Raw genomic sequence first — 7,393 nt, 5'->3', positions numbered from 1 at the left:
TTCTTGAATTTCTTCGGTGGAGGTGCAGACCAGTCAAAATATTCATTAAGACCCATGTTCTTCAGATCTTCTTCACCATACAGATGTGACAGGATTGCCCAGGTGCGACCGAAGACTTGATGGAGGTAGTAGTGGTTTTTCTTCACTGCATTGTGTGTGGCAGTCATGTTGTGAAGAAGTGAACCAAACTGACGCTTAACCCATTTGTGATTTTGATCCACCTTCTGGTGAAGACTAAGCAGAAGTTCACGGTCAGTCATCACGCGCGGAGCAGTGGCTTGAGGAGTGGACTTGGGTGCATTGGCAGAGTCATGTGTGGCAGAGTCATCATTGGTGGAATAAGATGCAGCTTTGCGAAACTGACCATCCAATGGACGAATGCCTTCATCAATTACAGCTGGTGCCTTGCCCTTTCCATCAACTGAGGAATATGTCTGCTTGAGGACTTCAATTGGGGGCAAGTAGCTGAGATGATTCTGGAAATCAGCTTTGTAGTTGAGTGAAGACCTTGTCCTGAGGAATCTCATGATCCAAGGTGCATAAGGCTTCAGCTCAAACGGAGACAGTGCAACATTGGCCATAGTCCTCATGAAGAAATTGTGATAATTGACAGGAATGCCATGAACGATGTTGAATACCAGATTCTTCATGATGCCAACAATTTCCTCATCAGATGAGTCGTGGCCTTTGATAGGACTAATTGTCCTCGTAAGAATATGATAGACAGTTCTGGGCACGTACAACAATTCCTTCATGAGGAATTTGGTTCTTGGTGCTTGACCTGGCTTCAAAGGTTTCATCAGCACCTGCATGTAATGATGTGTGAGCTCAGGTTCACTATAGATGCAGCGAGCTTCTTCAAGGGGAGGACTGAGTGGTAGAGCACGAAGCAATTCAGAGGCTGGTGCAGTGTAGTGAGTGTTTTCTGACATCCAGTCCAGCACCCATGAATTCACATCTTCAGCATCTTCGGTGATGTGCAGCGTTGCATAGAATTGAAGAATCAGTTCTTTATTCCAATCGCAGATGTCAGAGCAAAAGTTGAGCAGCCCAGCATCGTGAAGAACACTAAGGACTGGTGCGAAGCACGGCAGAGATTCCATATCCACGTGAGGAATATGCTTATGGTAGAAAATCTTCTCCTTGTTGAACAGCACTGAGGAATAGAAATTGGCTTGACTAGCAGTCCAGAAGCGCCTCTTCCTAATGCGAGCAGAGTCATATGGGTTGTAATCTTCGAAGAATACGTGCTCGCCGAAGAAATCATCAGCCTTGAACTTTTGCTTGCGTGAGAATGGATCCTTTGGCTTCGGCAGAGGAGTGTCAGTGAGTTGCATCACGACCTCAGGAATCTCAATCGCAGGTTCTTCAGGCTGAGGAATTTGCTGTAGAAGGGTGAACATTGGAGAGTTTGGATGCTGACTTTCCCAGAATTCACCACTGATTACGGGTGTGGAGCAGCCAATGTCCACATCTTCATCTGCCATTTCTTCAACGCCAGCCTCTTCAGTTGTGAACTGAGGCATAGGCGAGGAGATGATAGGCGTTGAAGGGATATTATCCACTTTAATTTCTTCATCGATTGGTTCAGACGAAGCAGCAGAAGGAGTTTTGTCATCAGATCCGCTGGGGATCACATATTCTTCATCAAAGGGAACAAGGTCCTTTGATGGCCTGGTTGAGATGGGAACAACATCAATCGGATTTGCAAATGAGCTTGTCATAGGCTTCATTTTCTTCGGAGCTGAAGAATCTGAAGCAGCAGATGCTTTCCTTTTCTTCACTGCAGCATGCTCTGCAGCCTTGGTCTTCTTCACATCCGATGCAGATGGAAGGATTGGAGTTGAAGTTGGTGCAGGAGCAGCTGAGGAATCTGGTTGATTTTCTTTAGGCACAACTGATGCAGTTGCCCTGAGTTCTTCAGGCACACCACTAGTGGGTGCCCTGGCAATTTCTTCAGCGGCCGGAATGCAGTCATCAGCCCTGGAACTCACATTATCTTCAGCAGCCTGATTGTCGTCAGTGGTGCTAGCATTTTCTTCAGTAGGCTGAGCAGATGCTTCAGCCTGAGGAATTTCCTATTGCGTTGGGGCTGCAACATTGGAAGTGAAGTTATCCGCAAGTTTCACAAAACGAACCTTGGCTCCAAGCCAATCAGTGCGATATGCTTCAAAGTCATCACTGAGTTTCTTAATCTCAGTCTGAGTAGTGACAAGTTCTTCAGTTGTCATAAAGACAATGTTTTTCTTCAGATAGCGCTCTTTCTTGTACTGCACTTTCTTGATCTGCCTGGCCTTCTCAAATTTCCATTTTCTTCTTGAATGAAGTGGGTCAGCATGTGACTCTGGCCAGGAGTCAGCTTGAAGTTAGGCAAGGGAGTGTTGGGGTCCTTGTGCCAATCATCAATGTAGTCGAGGATCAGCTTGGGATCCAAAAGCAGTGGCACCTCTGATCCTTTGGCTCTAGCGGCCCTGACTTGCCTGTCTCTGATGATTTCTGCAAGTTCATCATCATCAGCTTCGTCTTCATCAGACGACACTTGGAAAGCGACTTGCTTCTTTTGAGGACTTGGGCGTGGACCTCGTCCAGCAGTGGCCTTTGTCTTGAGCAGTGAGGGGCCAGCTGAGGAACTTGGTGCAGCTGAGGAACTTGCTGAGACACCTGAGGCAATGGAGATGCCGGCAGTCCTTTGGCACGAAGCGAGATGCACAGGTGCTGAGGATTTGGTCGGAACAGCTGAAGGCTTTGGCGGAGGAGCTGAGGACTTTGGAGGAATAGGAGCAGCATGAGGAATTGGCCGTGAGGGCTTTGATGATTCTGGCCGTGAGGGCATTGCTGAGGAAGCTCTTGGCTTGCGCGCAAGCTTCTTTGACATAGCCTTCTTTGGCTTGACAGCAAGGACCTCAGCAGAGGCAGCAGCAGCAGAGTCTTCATTGAATTTCCTCACTGCTTCTTTGGCTTGCTTGGCCAACTTGCCTTGGCGCTTGGCCCATTCATCAGGATAGTCCTCACCGCGCTTGAGGCTGGTGGGATCTGCTATGTGGCCAGGTGCCAGTGGTGCTCTTGGGCATGGAGGATTGAGTGTGAATTTCTTCATATACTTAGGAGTGACATATCTGTACTCCCTCCATTCTCTTGCCCATCTCCTCTCTATCTTCTGAATGTGTACTTTGCGCTCATTCTTGGTTTCCTCAGTAGGTGTGCAGTACCCAGCATATATGTCATCAGGGATTTCAAACGTTGTATTTACCTCAGGCCTCTTTCCTCCCTTCTGTGGCCTTTTACCATCAGCCATTTTCTTCAGTTGAGGAATTTGAACAATTGAATTCTCTGAAGAAGTATGCAACTTTTCTTTGAGGAACGCTGCAAATGAGTTAAGTTGATGAGAACCTAGTGATTCAGCAGCTGACATGTGTACCTGTGAACAAATTATAGTTGCGAGGAATTTTGAAGAGGTCATATGCGTTCTCAGAAGGTTTTTCAAAATGAACAAGTTTGAGGAATTTGACCAGATGAGTCTTGAAGATTTTCACTAAGCGTTCTTTGTCTTAGGTTCCAGAGTTGTATAGATCGAAGATCCACACAATTGAGGAATCTTGAAGAAAAATGATGCTTAGAGAAACGAATCAAGAACAGATGACTTTGTGAGGTGTTCAGTGTGTGAAGATATGAAGAAAAACACTTTTGAAGATTTTGTAGATAATCATTTGAATCAACGAGGGCAGTAAAAGTAACTTTTATTTACCCTGGACGAAGAACACGACGAACTGGAGTGAGAAGATGTGAAGTTCATCTGTGCAGATCTTCCATGCCCTAACTTGGCGGAGGAACACGGCTACGGCGGCGGCGGAGTGAAGATGTCCGCGGTCGGCGCGAGGACGTCGGCGACGAGGTCGAGGCAGTGAAGCTCTTCCTCACCGGCGGCGATGAAGTAGCGGCGGCGCTAGGGTTTGAGAAGCTCGAGCTGGAGAGAGAGGTCGAGCGGAGTAAAAGAAGTGAGGAAGGGAAGGAGGGGTATTTATAGCCACGTGAAAAACTGCTCGCCCGAAGAAATTGGACGAACGTGCCCCTGACCCTTCTCATTCGCATGACATGTGTCACCCACATAGTGAGAGGTGGAGATTGTGTTAGATCGTGGGTGAGTGGATAAGTGTATCGCGGGATGCGGAACGGTTTGAGAGGCAAAACCGAAAATTTCGATAAGATAGGTTTTAAAGTTCTGTTCGCAATTTCTTCAGCTGACAAGGGCACAGTGAAGATTTTGAACGAGTTTCAAATAGAACACACATGAAGAATTTGTGAATAGATTGGGTTGAGTATAGCATAGAGGGGAAGGGTCCGATCACATTCACTTAGCAGAAAACTAACTTGAAGAAATAGCAATAAGTGAATGCTGTAGAGGACATAAACTCATATATATATATATATATATATATATATATATATAGCCAATGAAGAAAAACGACGGAACCAGTGAAGAATATGCAAAGTTGAAGAATATGAATAATTTGAGGAATTTCAACTTTTGGTGGTGGCGTGACCCACCGTATAAGAATGATGATTTCAGACACCGCGTACAATTATCGTAGGGTTCTAGGAATCAAATTCTTCATTGATTTCTTCACACTAAGAGTGTTATTCTTCATTGATTGAAGTAAAACGTTTCTTCATGTGTTGCACATCTAAGTCATCAATTTTGCATAAGTGTTAGGATGAGTGTCCTTTTCAAAGAACATTCGAAGATTCTAGGATATTTAGCTCACACCACAACTTGCTAAATCTCTTCTCATCCAAGGGCTTTGTGAAGATATCGGCTAGCTGTTCTTTAGTCTTCACATGCTCAATAGAAATGTCACCCTTCAACACATGATCACGAAGAAAATGATGACGAATCTGAATGTGCTTTGTCTTCGAGTGCTGAACTGGGTTATGAGCAATCTTGATGGCACTCTCATTGTCACAGAAGAGAGGCACATTCTTCATGTTGACACCGTAGTCCTTGAGAGTTTGCTTCATCCATAGCAATTGGGCACAGCAAGAACCAGCGGCAATGTACTCAGCTTCAGCAGTAGATAGTGATACGCAGTTCTGTTTCTTCGAGGACCAATAGACCAAAGATCGTCCGAGGAAATGACATGTACCAGATGTTGACTTGCGATCCACATGATCACCAGCATAGTCAGAGTCAGAATATCCAACAAGATCAAAAGCCGAGCCCTTGGGGTACCATAATCCAAGTGTTGGTGTGTGAGCTAGATATCGAAGAATATGCTTCACAGCCTTATGGTGTGATTCCTTCGGTGCAGCTTGAAATCGGGCACACATGCAAACACTAAGCATTATATCTGGCCTAGATGCACATAAGTATAATAAGGAACCTATCATGGAGCGGTATACCTTATGATCGAAGTCAATACCATTTTCATTAGTGCACAGATGGCCATTTGTGGGCATAGGAATTTTGACGCCTTTGCAATCTTGCATGCCGAATTTCCTCAGTACATCCTTGAGGTATTTCTCCTGAGATATGAATATGCCATTGTGTTGTTGATGAATTTGAAGACCTAAGAAGAATTTCAGCTCTCCCATCCTAGACATTTGATATTCTTCACTCATCATATAGGCAAATTCATCACTATAACGTTGGTCAGTATAGCCAAAGATAATATCATCAACCTATACTTGGCACACAAACAATTCACCATCATAAGATTTAGTGAAAAGAGTAGGGTCGAGTGAACTGGGTTTGAAGCCTTTCTTCATGAAGAGTTCCTTCAAAGTATCATACCAAGCCCGTGGGGCCTGCTTGAGGTTATAGAGGGCCTTGTTGAGTCTGAAGACTTTGTCAGGATTCTTTGGATCTTCAAAACCTGGGGGTTGAGCAACATATACTTCTTCCTCAAGCTTACCATTGAGGAATGCACTTTTCACATCCATTTGATATAGAGTGATATCATGATGGTTGGCATAAGCAAGTAATATGCGAATTGCCTCAAGTCTAGCAACAGGTGCAAAAGTTTTATCGAAATCAATTCCTTCAACCTGTGTGTAGCCTTGAGCTACAAGTCGTGCCTTATTCCTCACCACACAGCCATTTTCATCTTTCTTGTTGCGGTAGATCCACTTTGTGCCGATGATATTGTGCTTGCGAGGATCTGGACATTTGACCAGTTCCCAGACATTGTTAAGCTCGAACTGATGTAATTCCTCTTGCATGGCATGAATCCACTCAGGCTCCAGAAATGCTTCATCTACCTTAGTGGGCTCTATAATAGAGACAAAAGCATACTGCCCACAAAAGTTAGACAAATGTGAAGCTTTTGAGCGTGTGAGAGGACCTGGCGCTTTGATGTCATTGATGATCTTTTCAACTTGCACTTCTTTTGCAATGCGAGGATGAGCTGGTTGTCGTTGAAGAATTTGATCAGCGTTTTCTTCAGCACCATTTTCTTCAGCATTTTCTTCAGGTGCATTAGCTCGACATTCTTCATGTTCTGGAATGAATTCTTTAGCAGATTCTTCAGTAGGAATGACATCCTCGGTAGCCTTGAACTTGATAGTTTCCTCAGGTGCTGGTCATCTATCACAGTAGGTAGGTGCTCTCTTTGCGAGCCATTAGTTTCATCGAACCACACATCTACAGTTTCAACAACTTTGTGAAGAACGTTATTGAAGACTCTGTAGGTGTGCGAGTCCTTTCCGTAACCAAGCATAAAACCTTCATGTGCTTTCGATGCAAATTTTGAGTTGTGATGAGGATCTCTAATCCAACATTTAGCACTGAAGACTTTGAAATAACTTACATTGGGTTTCTTATCAGTGAGGAGTTCATAGGCAGTCTTTTTGAAGAATTTGTGAAGATATACTCTGTTGATGATGTGGCACGCAGTATCAATTGCCTCAGTCCAGAAACGACGAGGCGTTTTGTATTCATCAAGCATAGTGCGAGCCATCTCAGCAAGAGTCCTATTCTTGCACTCCACGACGCCGTTCTGCTGAGGAGTGTAAGGAGCAGATAACTCATGAGTGATACCAAGTTCATCAAGATAGTCATCGAGACCAGAATTCTTGAACTCAGTGCCATTGTCACTTCTGATGTGCTTGATCTTCACACCAAAGGTTGTTGAAGCCCTCGAGGAAAATCGTTTGAAGACTTCCTGCACTTCATGTTTGTAAGTAACAAGGTGTACCCATGTGTAATGAGAATAATCATCAACAATAACGAAGCCATATTGAGATGCTTCATTTGAGATAGCAGAATAATGATTAGGACCAAAGAGATCCATGTGAAGCAATTCAAATGGGCGAGTGGTGATCATGATAGTCTTCGCTGGATGCTTGGCCTTGGTCATCTTCCCAGCTTCACAGGCTCCGCATAGGTGATCCTTGAGGA

The sequence above is a fragment of the Triticum aestivum genome, chromosome 6A (genome assembly GCF_018294505.1).
Source record: "Triticum aestivum cultivar Chinese Spring chromosome 6A, IWGSC CS RefSeq v2.1, whole genome shotgun sequence".
NCBI classification, from domain to species: Eukaryota; Viridiplantae; Streptophyta; class Magnoliopsida; order Poales; family Poaceae; genus Triticum; species Triticum aestivum.
The sequence above is the reverse complement of the archived record's forward strand: the minus strand, read 5'-3'. Positions refer to the sequence as shown.